This window comes from Amia ocellicauda, unplaced genomic scaffold (assembly GCF_036373705.1).
Source record: "Amia ocellicauda isolate fAmiCal2 unplaced genomic scaffold, fAmiCal2.hap1 HAP1_SCAFFOLD_36, whole genome shotgun sequence".
Classification (NCBI taxonomy): Eukaryota; Metazoa; Chordata; class Actinopteri; order Amiiformes; family Amiidae; genus Amia; species Amia ocellicauda.
Window position 1 is genome coordinate 1,077,577 of NW_027102931.1, and position 21,434 is coordinate 1,099,010.

Below are 21,434 nucleotides of genomic sequence, written 5' to 3' on the forward strand. Positions count from 1 at the left end.
TTCACATAGGGAACATTTGTAACATGTTAGGAAAAACAAACAAATGATTTGAAAATATTCATAATTACAGCATACAATTTGTCAGGCTTCATAACAATGGTATTTATAACATACTCTGTAAAAATCAAGCAAATAGCATTTGTGGTTCACGAGAAAATATATATATATAATCAAAGCTATCAGACTATAGCAGCCGGTGTATGAAGACACATACGATTATACAGCATTATTTGGCAGCTTCGCAAGACCTAATTTGAAACGTTGTTGGTAAGTTAGATAATTAGTGGGGACCCTCTATTTGCAGTTCTTCCCCTCCATAATTGCTAAAATAAAGTTTTACTGACATTTTATTGACCCTACCACTGCATAGGGCACATCTGTAACATGAACGCTACTGAATGGCACATACATTGAAAACTACGGAGAACTGAGACAAATCCACTTTACACTTCATAAATAATCTTAAAACGTTTCCAACCAAGGCAACACCCACTTGAAATACGTTCATTCTCATTTTTGGTAAACAAAAAGAGAGATTGTTACATATGTTCCCTATGATGCATCTACAGAGAGAGAGAGACAGACAGACACTAACTCTCTCTCTCTCTCAGCTGGGAGTGTGTGGGAGGGGTCTGCAGTGAGCGGGAGTGCTGCTGAGAGCTCTGTCCTTTGGCTGCGTTTTTTTGTTGCTTTACTTTTTTCAGTTTGTTTATTTTGTCTTCTGTTTTCAGTGCTTTTCTTATTGTGGGGGAACAGGGGAGGGGAGGGGGGAGTACCGGTAGTTCTTCCCGGGTCGGGGGGTCGGACCCCCTGAATGCGTCTTTTGAAAAACTGACCCGACGCCATGGAGTCAAGATCGCTCCGGTGCAGTTCTGCCCCCTAGAGCAGTGTGTGTTAGCGGTTGGGGAGGTAGCAGGGTGTGAAAATATCAAGTCTGCTGCCATTGTTATCTTCTTAAAAACCACTGATCTGCTCAATCAGCTAGTGGCTAATGGCACAGTGTTAGACGACACTTTCACCCCGGTGTTGCCGCTCGCTGCTCCTGCCCGGAAGGTAACGCTGTCTAACGTCCCTCCGTTCATCCGCACCGGCTCGGGCAGCTGATGTCCGGCATTAAGAGGGTCCCGCTGGGCTGCAAAGCCCCGCAACTGAAACACGTCGTGTCCTTCCGAAGGCAGCTGTATATGATCCTCAATAACATCAATGAGGATCTTAATGTCTCCGAAGTTGGATCTCTCTTGCTGCCACCACCACGAAGATTGCTCTTTAGTAATGTTGGAAAGTCAAAGACAGCAACCGTCAGGGTTCTTGCATATGACGTATTCGTGCTGCACCTCTCTGCAAGGATCCAGGACAGTTTGTCAATGTAAACTCCAGTGCCTGGGAATATTTCCACCTAAAAGACAATGGTAAATAAAAAACAAGTTTATCCCCAAACTATTCTTATATTATGTTAAGTGGAATACATTATCAGTAAGGCTGTGATTTTGTTACAGAAATGTGTTATTAAAGACCACAAGTATGTCTCAATTCTAAGTTTATTAATTTACAGACATAATAAAGTCAGTGAATCTGTGACACCCATAATTCAATTACATTCTTATTATCAACTATAACTATGAATATAACTGATAATGTAGCATCATTAGATTGTTTACAACCAATATTTGTTTTCAATATATATATTTTTACCTTGTCTTTGTAATATTGTAGACCAAGAGTGTTATACCTGTTTTGGTGATTCTTTGTCAGATTCAGAACAATTTGCTGTGGGGCTGTCAGAACCACTTGATGGTGACACACTTTTGTCTTCATTGCTGATAAATGTGGCTTTTGTTACAATTTTTTTCAGATTGTCCAAAAGGTCTGGAATCTCTGGAGAAAAAAACCTTAGTATTAAATGATAATCATTTCTAGTAATATATTTAATACAAAGTGAAAACAAAACCATCAATGCCTGCAATTATACTTGAGAGACTTGCTCTATGTTATTGGCAAACTGACCTTTTTGTGGGTCATTAACATTAGCTACGAAAAAAATAAAAGAGATAAAATACAAGAATTACCAGGTCTAATGTAATGCATATAGTCATTAATGTAGGATTATGAAGTTATGTTGAAAAACTTTATTTAATAATCAGTATTATTAAACTATTAGACAGTGCACATTAAGAGTCTGTATTGTGGTTCTAGATTACTTCAGTATGATCAACTATAATACATTACTCTGGAATCTAAATTACTGAAGAATAACATTTATCAAGGTAAGGAATTATTTGCTATAAATAAAAAAACTTACCATCAATCATACGGTTTCGAAGACATTGGTTTTCATTTTTAAGTCTTGTGTTTTCCTTTTCGAGCTGCTTAACGTTTTGCTGTAGCTCAACTTCACTGGACTCTTTAAATGTCTGTAGAATATGACGGGATCTAATTCTTGAAGCTCCATCGGTTTTCTTTCTTATTTTGTGCTGTATTCAGAGAGGAAAAGAGTTTAAAATGAAAATATATATATATATGAATATGATTAAAAAAAAACAATCCTGCAATACATTTATTTAATATTTGCAGTAATTATCTCACCGGTAACTGTGGTTCATCAAGGTCACTATCATCTGAAATTTGAAGTTTTTTGTTTGGTTTAGGTACTCTCTTCATTTTAGGACAGGGCATTTTTGTTAGGTCATTAAGTTTTCTTCTTAGTTCGCCTTCTTTTCCTAAAATAAAAATAAAATAAATAAAACCCTGCATTATGTCCACAGATATTTGGGGATTATATTTATTTGTCATAAAAATACTGTGCTTTGACCACACAAATTAAGATGAACAGCCAACACTGAATCAAAACTGAAGTTAAATTATATCTGGTTTAATTTATTTTGTGATTTGGGGGATTTTATTGTAAAGCACAACACACAATAAATCGTTCTTACAAATGCCAGTCAAGTATGACGAGTTTTTAGCGCCCTCACCACCACCTACCATGTTATAAGAGTATGTTAGAAGTACAACACATTAATAACTTAAACATTCATTTCAAATATACTGTGATTGTATATATCAAATAGCATGTAAAGACTTTAATATTTTTTTTTTTTAAATAAACATTGTTACCAGTCATAATGATCTGCGCTTCATGGACAGGCCATCCACCTTTTGGAGGTTTGTTCGTGTCTCTCCACTCTGCTCTGAAGTTTCGAGTCGTCTCTTCGTCATCATCAGCAATGCTGAATAAATCAAAATTGCGAAAGCAAGCAGTGGGAATCACGCTGTAAGAGTCTTTGTCGACCCCGCTTTCCCACTTCACCAACGCGTGCATCACCGCCATACTACCTTCACCTTCTCGTCCGTTTTTTCTGCGCCTTTTTCCCCCGACAAGTCACGGCACAAAAAACAGTCCCGCTCTGCATTCTGGTACTTGGCGTTCTTAATAACACCAACAGGGTGTAATCGCATAGACCACTCGAGTATAAAGTACTACATATCCCATCTGTTACAGTTTTTTTTCTTCTTCTGAAACTGCAAGCGCACTACATAAAGTTTGGCAAATGAAGAAATTTGGATGATGAGTTTACAATCTTATAAACAGTATTTAAGTAAACCTAGATATGCAATTCCAAAAAGAACAGCATCGAGATGGAGAAACAGGATACAAAAATAATAATACAATGTTTATACTTTTTGTATTTTAATTACAGTATGTAATTATTGCCTTTTGATTTACATTTACAGAAAAAGAACGGCGGCAAATGTGGACTACCCAACAAGAAGCAACAAAGTTACTAAAATATCAGATTCTCAGGTAAGCTTCATGCAGCCATACATGTATAATTATAAAATCAATCCAAAAAATAGACCTTGTTTACCCTACAACTGATTTGAGTGTTAATTCTATTTAAGATATAAAAAAATATTTTGTTTTCTGAACTAATAATCTGTGAACATTCTATTATCTCTATAATTTTAATTAATACATTTATTTTATTATTGGTGGAACATTATATTTTTCAGCTCAGATGATTTCACGTACCATCAATTTTTCTGTTAATAAATGTGCAAAAACAAATCAGATGGATAGGCCCCTACATATGAACATTAAGTTAAAGGCCTAGAGTGAGTGTTCTTCACTTCCAGTCATGGCGGGCCACAATCCAGCTCTTTGTAACTCATCAACAACCAAAGACCTGGGAAAAGGGTTAAATGGCTTCAGTTAAGCCAATTAGGTAATTAAGAGCTCAACTGGAAAAAAAACAGCAGGCATAGGGGTACTTTAGGACCACAGTCACTGATATAACCTACAATGTTGTTGTAATGAAAATCAGCAGACAGTGGGCCTCCTCCAGGACTAAGGTTGAGAAGCACTGGTCTTGAAGACCACAATAACAATCGACCTCAAGGGCTAGGGATATTCGAGGTGATGCTAAACCAGTCCTGAATGTTTAAATATAATGTTATTTTCTTGTAGTGTGCCGTTGCTGTTAATGCAACCAGTTATATTGAGCCATCAAATACAGAAGCTGACGAAAGACATCAACATGTAAATTTAGTTGTAAATTTAAAGTGTGTGTGAAAAGTATTTTGTATATGGAGATTAACCCATAGTTTCACAGATAAATTGTGGACCAGTGATATTCAGGATCTTCAAAACAAGTCCTGAATGCTCAAACTTAACACTTCTTTTTTTAGAGTGTCGTTGCTGTCAATCCAGCCAGTGATGTGGAGCCATCAGATACAGAAGCTGATGAAAAACAACATGTAAATTTCCTAAATTAATATGGTGCATCAAAATACTTATTTAGCACTTTCAACTGTTTCTTTGTGATTCCTAAAATTACTTTACAGGCTGGGGCTGGGGGAAGACACTGCGCCCGCCTGGAGAAGCCTGTACAAGCCCCCCTCAATAAGAGAGCTGGCAATCTGCAGTGGAGGGTGTTACACACCATTATTGCTGTCAATTCTTTTATTACTGTTCTTAACCCTGCTGTGTCCGACGCCTGCCCATTCTGTGCTCAGAGAGAGACCGTGTTTCACTGTTTCAGCACTTGCTCTCGGTTGTCACCCATTTTTAGTCTTTTAACTCGTCTTTTTACTGATCTTAACCTGATTTTTAACACAAAGGTTTTTATTTTAGGGGCGCGATACACCAGAAAGACCAAACATGTGGACCAGCTGGTAAACTTCTTGCTGGGCCAGGCTAAAATGGCCGTCTATAAGACTAGGAAGAACAGAGTGTGTGGGGAGGGCAGTGAGGATGCAGTGAGAGTGTTTGCCATGCTGGTCAAGTGCAGAGTCAGACTAGAGTTTAACTATTACAGGCTGATGAATGATTTGGAGAGTTTTGAACAGGTCTGGTGTATTAATGATGCCCTTTGTGAATTGTATGACGGGGAGTTGGTTTTTATTATGTAATTCATTTATAGGGTTTAGTATTTGATGGTTGTTTTGTTGTGTGTATTGGGTTGCTTTCTTTAAAAGTGTACAGATCAGTGGCGGAGTTAATGCTTGTTGGGGGGAGACAAACAAAGGGGAACACTATTTTTTATTTATTTATTTATTTTCTTTTGTATGAATTATTGCGTGTTGCAAACAGGCAATGAAGTCTGATAAAAGTCAAAAAGTCTCTCTCTCTCTCACACACACACACACAGCCAGCAAGACACACAGAGCCAGCCAGCTCAGCGATGACATCACAAACATCTCTCTCAGGTGACTCCTATGACATCACAGAGCACGTACATTCCGTTGCTTGCCGTCTGTCAACCACTCAGTCACTGCCAGCCAGACTGGCTGGCTGACTGGATGGTGGGGCTGCTTGCTGCTGCTGCGTACCTTAGCAAGCTTATTTGCTTGACCGGCCTTCCTCCTCCGCCCACATGCCCACCTATGTCCGATCTGCTGTTCACCTGGATCACAGCTCCGCCCCAACAAGGCAGAGCCTCCCAAGAATGGTACAAACTCACCCACGATCCCCTCCACGGAAAGCTATAGCAAAAGGCAAAAGCATTATACGTAATGAAGAGGAACCCGAGTCCAAGACGCATCCGACCAGCCATACATATTTGTGTGTATTAAAGATCACATTTTATTACATTTAGATTTTCTGTACTTTATTACATCTTTTTGTGATTTTTAAATGTATTGTTTCTTTTCCTTATATATGTATGTATGTATGTATGTATGTGTGTGTGTGTCTGTGTGAAAGTGTATGTGTTTGTGTGTCTCTGTGTGAAAGTGAGTGTGTGTGTGTCTGTCTCTGTGTTTGTGTGTCTGTCTCTGTGTGAAAGTGAGTGTGTGTGCGTGTGTCTGTCTGTGAAAGTGTGTGTGTGTGTGTGGGTGTGACAGTGTGTATGAGTGTCTGTCTGTCATGTAACTCGCACATCTGTGAGGGCACTATTTTTGCAGAAAGAGATGTACACATTTTGGAGCAACATATGCTGCCATCCAGACATCGTCTTTTCCAGGGACATCCCTGCATTTTTCAGCAGGATAACGCCAAACCACATTCTGCCCAGATTACAAGCGCATGGTTGCGTAGGCAGAGAGTGCGGGTGCTAGCATGGCCTGCCTGCAGTCCTGACCTGTCTCCGAATTGAGAATGTGTGGCGCACTATGAAGTGCAAATTAAGACAACGAAGGCCCTGTGCAGTTGCGCAGCTGAGGAAATGCATAATGGATGAATGGGGGGAAATCCCACTTGCTAAACTTAACCAAGTGGTGTCTTCAGTGCCCAAGTGCTTAATAAGTGTTATTAAAAGAAAAGGTGATGTTACATAGTGGTAAACAGTCGACTGTCCCAACTTTCTTGGTTTCTTTTCACTGCTAATGAGATGCTGTAGAGTGAGTTAGTTATATTGCTTTCAGGAGCTCTAATCGTATTGATGAGTTCATGCAGCATTTGTAATTGAATTTCAAAAAGAAATCCTTGCTGTCTGGCCTGTGTGTATGAGATGTACTCTGTCAATCTTTGGCTAACAACTGAAACATTGGTAGAACAAAAATGGCAACAAAAAAGAAAAGTACATTTTAAAAGAGCACATTAAATAGGATGAATATACAGTTTTTTACAATCACTTTGTCACTAATTTCAGAACCTTGATGTCATTTTTCAAAACTCTAGACACAAAACTCAAAACGGTCATCACTTGTAACACAGGCTGTCCAATGTTCAAAACATTGCATTGTGCATTCATATCTTTAAAGAAACCTTGCACTTGCAGACTTGTTGGTTCAAATAATTCATTTATCATGAAATACCATAGTAACATTTATTTAGATCACCCACACAGAAGATACCGATAGTTTCACTGTGTAGTTGTTCGTATAATCATTAAATATTGTAGTACAAAATATGTGATACATGTTTCATTATGGTACTACACATAAATACATCACTGTAAAAGGACTAGTAGAGAGAATACTACAGACACAGTGGAATCATTGAACAAAATCTGAAATGTATTGATGCAATACAATCAAATCACACCATAGGTTTCTTTGAAGCCATGCAACAATAATTAGCTACAAAAAATAACAAAACTACAGTAAAATGTCAACTGCAGTGTTCCTCACCTGGCTTAGTGTAAAACAAAGGATTGATTACTGTACTTCTGAATTTCCATCAGCCCTGTGTTCAGGTTCAGGTTCTCACAACCATTTTTCACAAGAGGCATCTTGAAACTGAACATACCTGAACATACTCAGTCATCAGCTGCTTCACTCTGTCTGCATTTCTTTCAAAAGGCACACTATACTCTGTGCTACACATTGGTATGCAGTATACAGTCATTTGACAATTGAGAGTAGCCTAATGTTTAGTGCATGCTGAAGACTTGCCGCTTCTCAGTACGGACATTTCTGATGATTGAGGCCACAGTTGATCCTGAGTTGATTCTGAGGTTTGATTGAATCATTGTAGCTGCCTCAGTCATGGTCATGCCATGATTTACAACATGCTCTACAACTATTTCTCGGATTTCACTGGACACTATTTGCTGTTGCTGCCGCTGTCTGGTCCGTGGCCTTGTCCTCTACCACGTTCCCCCAACACCTCTCAAATGAGGCCCATGGCTGCCTCTCTGGTGAGGCCTAAGCCCTCCTCTATGACGAGGCCCACGACCACCTCTCAGAAGGGGTGCATGTCCCCTTCCATTCCTTTGACCACCACGTCTTCCTCCTCCCACTGCTTGACCTCTATTGTGACCTGGATGACTTGCCGGCTCCATGTTATCACTGTGTTGCTGGGGTGGATAGCACTCATTTCACTCGATACTCGTACCACAATGTGAAATCAATCATCAATAACCAGTTGGCAGTATTGGAAAAGCAATTACAAGGGCCTGCATACATACAGTAATGTCAAATCTGATGTGGAAGAACAATCATCTTCAACCAGGTTGGAGCGTTAGTTGCAATGCCTTTAATACACGCAGCGTGGAGAGGAACAGTGACTCAAGTAGATCCCAAAGTCGCTCTGCCTTCATTTTAACAGTCAGAGCTTTTATACACAAAAATCAAAGAGCTGGTTATAATCAGAAAGTCATTACTATGTTATCTTAAAAGTTAGCTAAGCAGAATTTATATCATTATAGGACAGAGTTCATAGATCAACACATGGATTAGGGAGCAGGCACTTCAATCATACTGTTTGACATTGTCTCCAAGATTCTCATCGTAAATAACAAACAGAAATCAAACTACCTTCTGGCCTGACCTTCTAGCTTGACCTTATCTTTCTTAAGTATACAAGAGAGAAAAACAGGTATTAGAGAAAAAAATTCTAACTTTCCTTCCACACTGCAAACATGGTGTGGAAAAGTGCTACATGATGATGAATGATGATGAAATATTACATCCATAGATAATGTAGTCCAACTGGTTCATGCTCCTCGTTTATTGATGTCAATGGATCTCATTATCCTGAAACTTTCATGATCGAAACATGGAATATTGTTTGTCAGTTTCCATAAAATTATGCATTAAGAGTAATGCAACAGTCACTTATCATTTTGAGCAGCTGTATCAATTGATAGTTAGATCTTTGTAATGAAATGAATAGACAGTGATCTCAGATGTAATGTGTGAATTGCATTTTGAAATGGTAATACTTTGATGTTAAGTTGTGTCATTTTAGTTCAATGAACAAATGATCTGAGGTTGATGTGTATTGTATCCAAGCAATTGTAAAAAAGTGTTAGAGTTTTGAAAAATGTGCATTTTGATCATCGGGTGTCTAGAGTTTTGAAAAATGACATCAAGGTTCTGAAATGAGTGCCAAAGTGATTGTAAAAAAGTGTAATATCAGGGGACAGTGGCTATTAGTGATCTGGCCTTCCGTGGCCTCTGTATTAATGTAACAGGTCACATTGTATGTGTACACTGATACTTGATAGTATAATATAGTACAAGTAAAAAACATACATAGGTATCATAGAAGTATTTTGCAGAAATGATTATGGATAGTTATCAAAATGGAGAGGAAATGCTAAATCCAGTCTCCCCAGGCTGAGCTTCTATTGCTGCACCTGCTAAGTGGCTGCTGGCCCCACTATATGGATAGAGCCACACCAAGTACAAGAGTCTCCCCATTGCTATTTATATCTCCCTATCCAGTCTTCTATACGTGTCAGGTATACAAGTGTGTGTGTGTGTGTGTGTGTGTGTCTGTCTGTCTGTCTGTCTGTGAAAGTGTGTGTGTGTGTGTGTGTGTGAAAGTGTGTGTGAGTGTCTGTCTGTCTGTCTGTCATGTAACTTGCACATCTGTGAGGGCACCACTAATGCAGAAAGAGATGTACACATATTGTTTATTTTCCATATATATGTATGTATGTATGTATGCATGTCCAATTGCTTTGACAATACAAATGAATTGAATTGAGAGGGAGAGAGAGAGAGTAAGAGAGAGAGAGAGAGACAGACAGACAGACAGACAGAGAGACACACACACACACACACACACACACACAGAGAGCCAGCCAGCCAGCTCAGCGATGACATGACGAGCCTCTCTCAGCTTACTGCTATGACATCACAGAGCACGTACATTCCGTTTAACAAATCGTTAAACAAAAAAGGTTATAAACACATTGACTACAATACCGGTTAGTAAGACGAAGGTGAGTCTCTCCTTAGTATTATTAGTCAGACATTAAATAACTACGCAGGTTAGTATTTATGTCAGGTAACTTCTCGTTATATATATATCAGTCTCATTTACGTTTAGGTGCCGAGAAAGATCCTATTTGTTACCACAATTTCCCTTAACTGATTATTATTCAATGATTAAGGATAGGCAGGGCCACCAATAATCTAATGTCTATTAACTTGTGTCAATTTCAGACTAAACAGTTAAACAGGAATGAGAAGATATTTCTCGGCGTTGACAGATTTTATTTCTAAAATTATCAACAAAACAGTTTAATGCAACTCACATTTATATTTAAGAAAACTAAATGATATTACACATTCTAGAGTTATGAATCACAGATTAACATTTCTAATTGATTTCTTAAATGTCATGAATCACAAACTCCAAACTGTTAAACTTATCTGAACTTCGTCGCAGAGAGGCCTCTCTGGCTTCGGGCTCAGATAACAGCACACGGCACGAGGTCCGTGTGGTTTGGAACAAAGGCAGTCCGGTTCGGCTTTGTCCAAGAACTTCCACTCAGTCGATGCACCTGGAAGTTGGGGTTTCGCGAATGTAGAGTCTTTTCCAAACAGATTTTCCATTGGTTTGAAGGCTCCAAGGTTGTGCACAAAATCTTCTTTGTAAGCAGGGTTCCACCGTAGTTACTTGAAGACAAAGTCTTTGAGGAAAGCAGGGCCCTGTTTGTTCCAAGGGTCAAGTTTCTTAAGACTCAAATAGCTATTTAAGTGACTGACACTTTCGTATTCAGTCGACTTAGTCAATTGTCCAGCTGTAAAACTCCACTGATCAGGTGGGTCTGTGAAGTTATTTATTTAATAAAGTCCTTTAAAATAATTATTCGCTCAATCTCCTTCTCCCAGTTTAACTCTTCTGTTGCCGGCAAAGACTTGGTTGGTTTCTGATTCCGGTTCTGGCAACAGAGCTACAGGTTGAGCTGTGGCAGCGAGTTTCTGGTTCAGGTGAGAGAGAGAGAGAGAGAAAGACTGTCCGCTGTTCCTTATAGTCTGTCAGATCAGTAGGTGATTGGTCCCTGAGTTCTTGAGATTGGATTTCGGTTTCAGCCCCCAGTGTCCTATTGGAGGGAGGCTTTATTTATGACTGATGTCAATCCATGCCATCTTTTGGAAATGCCGGTTGGCCTGGGTTCGTAGCTCTATGTCGGGATTTCGGCTCTCATCCACTTCAAAGAGTTTTTATCACCTACAGGCCCCTTTCTCCAGACATCTCATAGCAGAATTCCAAACTATTTGGCCTCTTCTCGGTGCCATCCTCCCCAAAACTGTCACTTTGATGCAAACCAGTTCCAAGCTGATGAGCTAAGGAAATCTGATAACTTTGGGGGGGGAGAGGTCTTCTTTAGATCAGTGCTTCAGCTCAGAGCCCAAATGCTCTTATCCAAATACACCCAACATAACGCTACATATGTATGTATGTATGTATATATGTGTAGAAGGAAAATTAGAAATTATTTTCTTACACCTGTTTTTCTCTCTTGTATACTTAAGAAAGATACGGTCAAGCTAGAAGGTCAGCCCAGAAGATAGTTTGATTTCTGTTTGTTATTTACGATGAGAACCTTGGAGACATTGTCAAACGGTATGACCTACGTGCCTGTTCCCTAAAACCATGTGTTGACCTATGAACTCTGTTCTATAATGATATATGTTCTGCTTAGTTAGCCTTTAAGATAACATAGTAATGACTTTCTAGCATGTATGGATGTATGTATGTATGTATATATATATATATATGTATGTATGTATGTCCAATTGCTTTGACAATACAAATTAATTGAATTGAGAGGAAGAGAGAGAGAGAGAGAGAGAGAAAGAGAGAGAGAGAGACAGACAGACAGACAGACAGCTCAGCGATGACATCACGAGCCTCTCTCAGCTGACTGTTATGACATCACAGAGCACGTACATTCCGTTGCTTGTCGTCTGTCAACCACTCAGTCACTGCTAGCCAGACTGTCCCTAAGACAAAGTGTACAATACTTCAATTATATCTCCTCCAGACAGATAAAGAGTATTAAGAGCTACGATGAAGTTACCCAGGAGACGTAAAAAGCTTGCATCACCTGGTATTTCCTGGAGGTCACCCATCCAAGTACTAACCAGGCCCTGGCCCGTTTAGTTTCCAAGGTCTGACGAGATCGGGCACGTTCAGGACGGTGTGGCCGCAAGCCGAGATGCCTGGCTGCATGATGTCTCTTAAAGGCTGGCGGGTATTGACGGAATTTCCAGCAAAAAATAAAAAATAAAAAAATAAAAAAATGGAGGGAAAAATAACAGTGCAGGAAAGGGTGTTGAAAGTAGCCGGGAACGTGTACAATTCTTCAATTATATCTCCTCCAGACAGAATGAGAGTATTAAGAGCTACGATGAAGTTACCCAGGAGACGTAAGAAGCTTGCAGCACCTGGTATTTCTAGGAGATCTCCCATCCAAGTACTGACCAGGCCATGCCCCGTTTAGCTTCCGAGATCTGACGAGACGGGGTGCGTCCAGGACGGTGTAGCCGCAAGCCGAGAGGCCTGGCTGCATGATGTCTCTTAAAGGCTGACGGGTGTTGACGGAACTTCCAGCAAATAAAAAAAGAAAAATGGAGGGAAAAATATCAGTTCAGCAAAGGGTGTTGAAAGTAGCCGGGTACGTGTACATTTCTTCAATTATATCTCCTCCAGACAGAAAGAGAATATTAAGATCTACGATGATGTTACCCAGGAGACGTATAAAGCTTGCAGCACCTGGTATTTCCAGGAGGTCACCCATCCAAGTACTGACCAGGCCCTGCCCTGTTTAGCTTCCGAGATCTGATGAGATCGGTCGCGTTCAGGACGGCGTGGCCGCAAGCCGAGAGGCCTGGCAGCATGATGTCTCTTAAAGGCGGGCGGGTTTTGACGGACCTTCCAGCAAAAAAAAAAAGAAAAAAGAAAAATGGAGGGAAAAATATCAGTGCAGCAAAGGATGTTGAAAGTAGCCGGGTACGTGTACAATTCTTCAATTATATCTCCTCCAGACTGAAAGAGAGTATTAAGAGCTACGATGAAGTTACACAGGATAAGTAAAAAGCTTGCATCACCTGGTATTTCCAGGAGGTCATCCATCCAAGTACTAACCAGGCCCTGGCCCGTTTAGTTTCCAAGGTCTGACGACATCGGGCGCGTTCAGGACGGTGTGGCCGCAAGCCAAGAGGCCTGGCTGCATGATGTCTCTAAATGGCTGGAGGGTATTGACAGAACTTCCAGCAAAAAAAAATGAAAAAAGAAAAATGGAGGGAAAAATATCAGTGCAGCAAAGGGTGTTAAAAGTAGCCGGGTACGTGTACAATACTTCAATTATATCTCCTCCAGACAGAAAGAGAGTATAAAGAGCTACGATGAAGTTACCCAGGAGACGTAAAAGCTTGCAGCACCAGGTATTTCTAGGAGGTCTCACATTCAAGTACTGACCAGGTCCTGCCCCGTTTAGCTTCCGAGATCTGATGAGTTCGGGCGCGTTCAGGACAATGTGTCCGCATGCCAAGAGGCCTGGCTGCATGATGTCTCTTAAAGGCTGGAGGGTATTGACGGAACTTCCAGCAAAATAAAAAAGAAAAAAGAAAAATGGAGGGAAAAATACCACTGCAGCAAAGGGTGTTGAAAGTAACCGGGTACGTGTACAATTCTTCAATTATATCTCCTCCAGACTGAAAGAGAGTATTAAGAGCTACGATAAAGTTACCCAGGAGACGTAAAAGCTTGCACCACCAGGTATTTCCAGGAGGTCTCACATTCAAGTACTGACCAGGTCCTGCCCCGTTTAGCTTCCGAGATCTGACGAGATCGGGCGCGTTCAGGATGGTGTGGCCGCAAGCCGAGATGCCTGGCTGCATGATGTCTCTTAAAGGCTGGCGGGTATTGACGGAATTTCCAGCAAAAAAAAAAAAAAAAAAAAAAAAAAGAAAAACGGAGGCAAGAATATCAGTGCAGCAAAGGGTGTTGAAAGTTGCCGGGTACGTGTACAATACTTCAATTATATCTCCTCCAGACAGAAAGAGAGTATTAGGAGCTACGATAAAGTTACCCAGGAGAAGTAAAAAGCTTGCAGCACCTGGTATTTCCAGGAGGTCACCCATCCAAGTACAGACCAGGCACTGCCCCGTTTAGCTTCCGAGATCTGACGAGATCGGTTGCATTCAGGACGGTGTGGCCACAAGCCGAGACGCCTGGCTGCATGATGTCTCTTAAAGGTTGGCGGGTATTGACGGAACTTCCAGCAGAAAAAAAAAAAAGAAAAAGAAAAATGGAGGCAAAAATATCAGTGCAGCAAAGGGTGTTAAAAGTAGCTGGGTAAATGTACAATACTTCAATTATATCTCCTCCAGACTGAAAGAGAGTATTAAGAGCTACGATAAAGTTACCCAGCAGACGTAAAAAGCTGGCAGCACCTGGTATTTCCAGGAGATCTCCTATCCAAGTACTGACCAGGTCCTGCCCCGTTTCGTTTCCGAGATCTGACGAGATCGGGCGCGTTCAGGATGGTGTGGCCGCAAGCCAAGAGGCCTGGCTGCATGATGTCTCTTAAAGGCTGGTGGGTATTGACGGATCTTCCAGCAAAATGAAGAAGAAAAAAGAGAACTGGAGGGAAAAATATCAGTGCAGCAAAGGGTGTTAAAAGTAGCCGGGTACGTGTACAATACTTCAATTATATCTCCTCCAGACAGAAAGAGAGTATTAAGAGCTACGATGAAATTACCCAAGTGATGTAAAAAGCTTGCAGCACCTGGTATTTCCAGGAGGTCTCCCATCTAAGTTCTGACCAGGCCCTGCCCCGTTTAGCTTCCAAGATCTGACGAGATCGTGCGCATTCAGGACGGTGTGGCCACAAGCCGAGACGCCTGGCTGCATGATGTCTCTTAAAGGCTGGCGGGTATTGAAGGAATTTCCAGAAAAAAAAAAAAAAAAAAAAAAATAGAAAAATGGAGGGAAAAATATCAGTGCAGGAAAGGGTGTTGAAAGTAGCCGGGTACGTGTACAATTCTTCAATTATATCTCCTCCAGACAGAAAGAGAGTATAAAGAGCTATGATGAAGTTACCCATTGACGAAAAAAGCTTGCAGCACCTGTTATTTCCAGGAGGTCACCCATCCAAGTACTGACCAGGCCCTGCCCCGTTCAGCTTCCGAGATCTGACGAGATCGGGCGCGTTCAAGACGGTGTGGCCGCAAGCCGAGAGGCCTGGCTGCATGAAGTCTCTTAAAGGCTGGAGGGTATTGACGGAACTTACAGCAAAAAATAAAAGAAAAAAGAAAAATGGAGGGAAATATATCAGTGCAGCAAAGGGTGTTGAAAGTAGCCGGGTACGTGTACAATTCTTCAATTATATCTCCTCCGGACTGTAAGAGAGTATTAAGAGCTACGATGAAGTTACACAGGATACGTAAAAAGCTTGCATCACCTGGTATTTCCAGGAGGTCACCCATCCAAGTACTAACCAGGCCCTGGCCCGTTTAGTTTCCAAGGTCTGACGAGATCGGGCACGTTCAGGACAGTGTGGCCGCAAGCCAAGAGGCCTGGCTCCATGATGTCTCTAAATGGCTGGAGGGTATTGACGGAACTTCCAGCAAAAAAAAATGAAAAAAGAAAAATGGAGGGAAAAATATCAGTGCAGCAAAGGGTGTTGAAAGTAGCCGGGTACGTTTACAATACTTCAATTATATCTCCTTCAGACAGAAAGAGAGTATTAAGAGCTACGATGAAGTTACACAGGATACGTAAAATGCTTGCATTACATGGTATTTCCAGGAGGTCACCCATCCAAGTACTGATCAGGACCTGCCCCGTTTAGCTTCCGAGACCTGACGAGATCGGGCGCATTCAGGATGGTGTGGCACACAAGCCAAGACGCCTGGCTGCATGATGTCTCTAAAAGGCTGGCGGGTATTGACGGAACATCCAAGAAAAAAAAAAAAAAAAAAAATAGAAAAATGGAGGGAAAAATATCACTGCAGGAAAGGGTGTTGAATGTAGCCGGGTACGTGTACAATACTTCAATTATATCTCCTCCAGACAGAAAGCGAGTATTAAGAGCTACGATGAAGTTACCCAGGAGACGTAAAAAGTTTGCAGCACCTCGTATTTCCAGAAGGTCACCCATAAAAGTACTGACCAGGCCCTGCCCCGTTTAAATTCCGAGATCTGACGAGATCGGGCGCGTTCAGGATGGTGTGGCCGCAAGCCGAGAGGCCTGGCTGCATGATGTCTCTTAATGGCTGGCGGGTATTGACGGAACTTCCAGCAAAAAAAAAAAAAAAAAAAAGAAAAAGAAAAATGGAGGGAAAAATATCAGTGCAGTAATGGGTTTTGAAAGTAGCCGGATACGTGTACAATTCTTCAATTATATCTCCTCCAGACAGAAAGAGAGTATTAAGAGCTACGATGAAGTTACCCAGGAGACGTAAAAAGCTTGCAGCACCTGGCATTTCCAGGAGGTCACCCAACCAAGTACTGACCAGGCCCTGCCCCGTTTTGCTTCCGAGATATGATGAGATCAGGCGCGTTCAGGACGGTGTGGCCGCAAGCCAAGAGACCTGGCTGCATGATGTCTCTTAAAGGCTGGCAAGTATTGACGGAACTTCCAGCAAAAAAAAAAAAAAAAAAATAGAAAAAGGGAGGGAAAAATATCAGTGCAGCAAAGGGTGTTGAAAGTAGCCTAGTAAGTGGACAATTCTTCAATTATATCTCCTGGAGACAGAAAGAGAGTATTAAGAGCTACGATGAAGTTACCCAGGAGACGTAAAAGGCTTGCAGCACCTGGTATTTCTAGGAGGTCTCCCATCCATGTACTGACCAGGCCCTGCCCCGTTTAGCTTCCGAGATCTGACGAGATCGGGCGCATTCAGGATGGTGTGGCCGCAAGCCGAGAGGCCTGGCTGCATGATGTCTCTTAAAGGTTGGCGGGTATTGACGGAACTTCCAGCAAAAAAAAAAAAAAAAAAGAAAAATGGATGGAAAAATATCAGTGCAGCAAAGGGTGTTGACAGTAGCTGGGTACGTGTACAATACTTCAATTATATCTCCTTCAGACAGATAGAGAGTATTAAGAGCTACGATAAAGTTACCCAGGAGACGTAAAAGCTTGCAGCACGAGGTATTTCCAGGAGGTCTCACATTCATGTACTGACCAGGTCCTGCCCCGTTTAGCTTGCGAGATCTGACGAGATCGGGCGCGTTCAGGATGGTGTGGCCGCAAGCCGAGATGCCTGGCTGCATGATGTCTCTTAAAGGCTGGCGGGTATTGACGGAACTGCCAGCAAAAAAAAAAAGAAAAATAGAGGGAAATATACCAGTGCAGCAAAGGGTGTTGAAAGTAGCCGGGTACGTGTACAATTCTTCAATTATATCTCCTGGAGACAGAAAGAGAGTATTAAGAGCTACGATGAAGTTACCCAGGAGACGTAAAAAGCTTGCAGCACCTGGTATTTCCAGGAGATCACACATCCAAGTACTGACCAGGCCCTGCCCCGTTTAGCTTCCGAAATCTGATATGATCGGGCGCGTTCAGGACAGTGTGACTACAAGCCAAGAGGCCTGGCTGCATGATGTCTCTTAAAGGCTGGCGGATATTGACGGAACTTCCAGCAAAAAAATAAAATAAAAAGAAAAATAGAGGGAAAAATATCAGTGCAGCAAAGGGTGTTGAAAGTAGCCTAGTACGTGTACAATTCTTCAATTATATCTCCTGGAGACAGAAAGAGAGTATTAAGAGCTACGATGAAGTTACCCAGGAGACGTAAAAGGCTTGCAGCACCAGGTATTTCTAGGAGGTCTCCCATCCAAGTACTGACCAGGCCCTGCCCCGTTTAGCTTCCGAAATCTGATATGATCGGGAGCGTTCAGGACGGTGTGACTACAAGCCAAGAGGCCTGGCTGCATGATGTCTCTTAAAGGCTGGCGGATATTGACGGAACTTCCAGCAAAAAAATAAAATAAAAAGAAAAATGGAGGGAAAAATATCAGTGCAGCAAAGGGTGTTGAAAGTAGCCTAGTAAGTGGACAATTCTTCAATTATATCTCCTGGAGACAGAAAGAGAGTATTAAGAGCTACGATGAAGTTACCCAGGAGACGTAAAAGGCTTGCAGCACCTGGTATTTCTAGGAGGTCTCCCATCCATGTACTGACCAGGGCCTGCCCCGTTTAGCTTCCGAGATCTGACGAGATCGGGCGCATTCAGGATGGTGTGGCCGCAAGCCGAGAGGCCTGGCTGCATGATGTCTCTTAAAGGTTGGCGGGTATTGACGGAACTTCCAGCAAAAAAAAAAAAAAAAAAGAAAAATGGATGGAAAAATATCAGTGCAGCAAAGGGTGTTGACAGTAGCTGGGTACGTGTACAATACTTCAATTATATCTCCTCCAGACAGATAGAGAGTATTAAGAGCTACGATAAAGTTACCCAGGAGACGTAAAAGCTTGCAGCACGAGGTATTTCCAGGAGGTCTCACATTCATGTACTGACCAGGTCCTGCCCCGTTTAGCTTGCGAGATCTGACAAGATCGGGCGCGTTCAGGATGGTGTGGCCGCAAGCCGAGATGCCTGGCTGCATGATGTCTCTTAAAGGCTGGCGGGTATTGACGGAACTGCCAGCAAAAAAAAAAAGAAAAATAGAGGGAAATATACCAGTGCAGCAAAGGGTGTTGACAGTAGCCGGGTACGTGTACAATTCTTCAATTATATCTCCTGGAGACAGAAAGAGAGTATTAAGAGCTACGATGAAGTTACCCAGGAGACGTAAAAAGCTTGCAGCACCTGGTATTTCCAGGAGGTCACACATCCAAGTACTGACCAGGCCCTGCCCCGTTTAGCTTCCGAAATCTGATATGATCGGGCGCGTTCAGGACAGTGTGACTACAAGCCAAGAGGCCTGGCTGCATGATGTCTCTTAAAGGCTGGCGGATATTGACGGAACTTCCAGCAAAAAAATAAAATAAAAAGAAAAATAGAGGGAAAAATATCAGTGCAGCAAAGGGTGTTGAAAGTAGCCTAGTACGTGTACAATTCTTCAATTATATCTCCTCCAGACAGATAGAGAGTATTAAGAGCTACGATAAAGTTACCCAGGAGACGTAAATGCTTGCAGCACCAGGTATTTCCAGGAGGTCTCACATTCAAGTACCGACCAGGTCCTGCCCCGTTTAGCTTCCAAGATCTGACGAGATCGGGCGAGTTCAGGATGGTGTGGCCGCAAGCCGAGATGCCTGGCTGCATGATGTCTCTTAAAGGCTGGCGGGTATTGACGGAATTTCCAGCAAAAAAAAAAAAAAAAAAATAGAAAAATGGAGGGAAAAATATCAGTGCAGGAAAGGGTGTTGAAAGTAGCCGGGTACGTGTACAATTCTTCAATTATATCTCCTGGAGACAGAAAGAGAGTATTAAGAGCTACGATGAAGTTACCAGGAGACGTAAAAAGCTTGCAGCACCTGGTATTTCTAGGAGGTCTCCCATCCAAGTACTGACCAGGCCATGCCCCGTTTAGCTTCCGAGATCTGACGAGATCTGGCGCGTTCAGGATGGTGTGGCCGCAAGCCGAGATGCCTGGCTACATGATGTCTCTTAAAGGCTGGCGGGTATTGACGGAACTGCCAGCGAAAAAAAAAAAGAAAAATAGAGGGAAAAATACCAGTGCAGCAAAGGGTGTTGAAAGTAGCCGGGTACATGTACAATTCTTCAATTATATCTTCTCCAGACAGAAAGAGAGTATTAAGAGCTACGATGAAGTTCCCCAGGAGACGTAAAAAGCTGGCAGCACCTGGTATTTCCAGGAGGTCTCACATTTAAGTACTGACCAGGTCCTGCCCCGTTTAGCTTCCAAGATCTGACAAGATCGGGCAAGATCGGGCGCGTTCAGGATGGTGTGGCCACAAGTCAAAAGGCCTGGCTGCATGATGTCTCTTAAAGGCTGGCGGGTATTGACGGAACTGCCAGCAAAAAAAAAAAAGAAAAATAGAGGGAAAAATACCAGTGCAGCAAAGGGTTTTGAAAGTAGCCGGGTACGTGTACAATTCTTCAATTATATCTCCTGGAGACAGAAAGAGAGTATTAAGAGCTACGATGAAGTTACCCAGGAGACGTAAAAAGCTTGCAGCACCTGGTATTTCTAGGAGGTCTCCCATCCAAGTACTGACCAGGCCCTGCCCCGTTTAGCTTCCGAGATCTGACGAGATCGGGCGCATTCAGGACGGTGTGGCCACAAGCCAAGAGGCCTGGCTGCATGATGTCTCTTAAAGGTTGGCGGGTATTGACGGAACTTCCAGCAATAAAAAAAAAAAAAAAGAAAAATGGATGGAAAAATATCAGTGCAGCAAAGGGTGTTGACAGTAGCTGGGTACGTGTACAATTCTTCAATTATATCTCCTCCAGACAGAAAGAGAGAATTAAGAGCTACGATAAAGTTACCCAGGAGACGTAAGAGCTTGCAGCACCAGGTATTTCCAGGAGGTCTCACATTCATGTACTGACCAGGTCCTGCCCCGTTTAGCTTCCAAGATCTGACGAGATCGGGCGAGTTCAGGATGGTGTGGCCGCAAGCCGAGATGCCTGGCTGCATGATGTCTCTTAAAGGCTGGCGGGTATTCACGGAATTTCCAGCAAAAAAAAAAAAAAAAAAATAGAAAAATGGAGGGAAAAATATCAGTGCAGGAAAGGCTGTTGAAAGTAGCCGGGTACGTGTACAATTCTTCAATTATATCTCCTGGAGACAGAAAGAGAGTATTAAGAGCTACGATGAAGTTACCCAGGAGACGTAAAAAGCTTGCAGCACCTGGTATTTCTAGGAGGTCTCCCATCCAAGTACTGACCAGGCCCTGCCCCGTTTAGCTTCCGAGATCTGACGAGATCTGGCGCGTTAAGGATGGTGTGGCCGCAAGCCGAGATGCCTGGCTGCATGATGTCTCTTAAAGGCTGGCGGGTATTGACGGAACTGCCAGCAAAACAAAAAAAGAAAAATAGAGGGAAAAATACCAGTGCAGCAAAGGGTGTTGAAAGTAGACGGGTACGTGTACAATTCTTCAATTATATATTCTCCAGACAGAAAGAGAGTATTAAGAGCTACGATAAAGTTACCCAGGAGACGTAAAAGCTTGCAGCACTAGGTATTTCCAGGAGGTCTCACTTTCATGTACTGACCAGGTCCTGCCCCGTTTAGCTTCCGAGATCTGACGAGATCGGCCGCGTTCAGGATGGTGTGGCCGCAAGCCAAGATGCCTGGCTGCATGATGTCTCTTAAAGGCTGGCGGGTATTGACGGAA

At 42.2% G+C, this 21,434-nt stretch overlaps 5 non-coding genes and 23 pseudogenes across 5 annotated transcripts; all 28 read right to left on the bottom strand.

Moving 5' to 3' along the window:
• Positions 1 to 5,917: 5,917 nt before the first annotated feature.
• LOC136733269 (U5 spliceosomal RNA) lies at positions 5,918 to 6,032 on the bottom strand. The gene has a single exon (XR_010810162.1). It is a non-coding gene; the product is annotated as a U5 spliceosomal RNA (small nuclear RNA).
• Positions 6,033 to 12,215: 6,183 nt separating this feature from the next.
• On the bottom strand, positions 12,216 to 12,334 carry LOC136733439 (uncharacterized; annotated as a pseudogene).
• A 221-nt stretch (positions 12,335 to 12,555) lies between these two features.
• LOC136733626 (uncharacterized) lies at positions 12,556 to 12,674 on the bottom strand (annotated as a pseudogene).
• Positions 12,675 to 12,883: 209 nt separating this feature from the next.
• Positions 12,884 to 13,002, bottom strand: LOC136733385 (5S ribosomal RNA). Its single transcript, XR_010810237.1, has one exon. It is a non-coding gene; the product is annotated as a 5S ribosomal RNA (ribosomal RNA).
• A 216-nt stretch (positions 13,003 to 13,218) lies between these two features.
• On the bottom strand, positions 13,219 to 13,337 carry LOC136733668 (uncharacterized; annotated as a pseudogene).
• Positions 13,338 to 13,551: 214 nt separating this feature from the next.
• LOC136733738 (uncharacterized) lies at positions 13,552 to 13,670 on the bottom strand (annotated as a pseudogene).
• A 215-nt stretch (positions 13,671 to 13,885) lies between these two features.
• On the bottom strand, positions 13,886 to 14,004 carry LOC136733487 (uncharacterized; annotated as a pseudogene).
• Positions 14,005 to 14,228: 224 nt separating this feature from the next.
• Positions 14,229 to 14,347, bottom strand: LOC136733406 (uncharacterized; annotated as a pseudogene).
• A 218-nt stretch (positions 14,348 to 14,565) lies between these two features.
• On the bottom strand, positions 14,566 to 14,684 carry LOC136733586 (uncharacterized; annotated as a pseudogene).
• Positions 14,685 to 14,900: 216 nt separating this feature from the next.
• Positions 14,901 to 15,019, bottom strand: LOC136733542 (uncharacterized; annotated as a pseudogene).
• Positions 15,020 to 15,240: 221 nt separating this feature from the next.
• On the bottom strand, positions 15,241 to 15,359 carry LOC136733343 (5S ribosomal RNA). The gene has a single exon (XR_010810232.1). It is a non-coding gene; the product is annotated as a 5S ribosomal RNA (ribosomal RNA).
• A 216-nt stretch (positions 15,360 to 15,575) lies between these two features.
• LOC136733445 (uncharacterized) lies at positions 15,576 to 15,694 on the bottom strand (annotated as a pseudogene).
• Positions 15,695 to 15,909: 215 nt separating this feature from the next.
• On the bottom strand, positions 15,910 to 16,029 carry LOC136733684 (uncharacterized; annotated as a pseudogene).
• A 220-nt stretch (positions 16,030 to 16,249) lies between these two features.
• LOC136733519 (uncharacterized) lies at positions 16,250 to 16,368 on the bottom strand (annotated as a pseudogene).
• A 224-nt stretch (positions 16,369 to 16,592) lies between these two features.
• Positions 16,593 to 16,711, bottom strand: LOC136733460 (uncharacterized; annotated as a pseudogene).
• Positions 16,712 to 16,930: 219 nt separating this feature from the next.
• Positions 16,931 to 17,049, bottom strand: LOC136733273 (5S ribosomal RNA). The gene has a single exon (XR_010810166.1). It is a non-coding gene; the product is annotated as a 5S ribosomal RNA (ribosomal RNA).
• A 215-nt stretch (positions 17,050 to 17,264) lies between these two features.
• LOC136733696 (uncharacterized) lies at positions 17,265 to 17,383 on the bottom strand (annotated as a pseudogene).
• Positions 17,384 to 17,592: 209 nt separating this feature from the next.
• Positions 17,593 to 17,711, bottom strand: LOC136733545 (uncharacterized; annotated as a pseudogene).
• Positions 17,712 to 17,927: 216 nt separating this feature from the next.
• Positions 17,928 to 18,046, bottom strand: LOC136733443 (uncharacterized; annotated as a pseudogene).
• Positions 18,047 to 18,262: 216 nt separating this feature from the next.
• Positions 18,263 to 18,381, bottom strand: LOC136733387 (uncharacterized; annotated as a pseudogene).
• Positions 18,382 to 18,596: 215 nt separating this feature from the next.
• LOC136733748 (uncharacterized) lies at positions 18,597 to 18,715 on the bottom strand (annotated as a pseudogene).
• Positions 18,716 to 18,924: 209 nt separating this feature from the next.
• On the bottom strand, positions 18,925 to 19,043 carry LOC136733573 (uncharacterized; annotated as a pseudogene).
• Positions 19,044 to 19,258: 215 nt separating this feature from the next.
• On the bottom strand, positions 19,259 to 19,377 carry LOC136733597 (uncharacterized; annotated as a pseudogene).
• Positions 19,378 to 19,595: 218 nt separating this feature from the next.
• LOC136733433 (uncharacterized) lies at positions 19,596 to 19,714 on the bottom strand (annotated as a pseudogene).
• Positions 19,715 to 20,263: 549 nt separating this feature from the next.
• LOC136733733 (5S ribosomal RNA) lies at positions 20,264 to 20,382 on the bottom strand. Its single transcript, XR_010810270.1, has one exon. It is a non-coding gene; the product is annotated as a 5S ribosomal RNA (ribosomal RNA).
• A 215-nt stretch (positions 20,383 to 20,597) lies between these two features.
• On the bottom strand, positions 20,598 to 20,716 carry LOC136733605 (uncharacterized; annotated as a pseudogene).
• Positions 20,717 to 20,935: 219 nt separating this feature from the next.
• On the bottom strand, positions 20,936 to 21,054 carry LOC136733344 (uncharacterized; annotated as a pseudogene).
• A 209-nt stretch (positions 21,055 to 21,263) lies between these two features.
• On the bottom strand, positions 21,264 to 21,382 carry LOC136733710 (uncharacterized; annotated as a pseudogene).
• Positions 21,383 to 21,434: the final 52 nt, after the last annotated feature.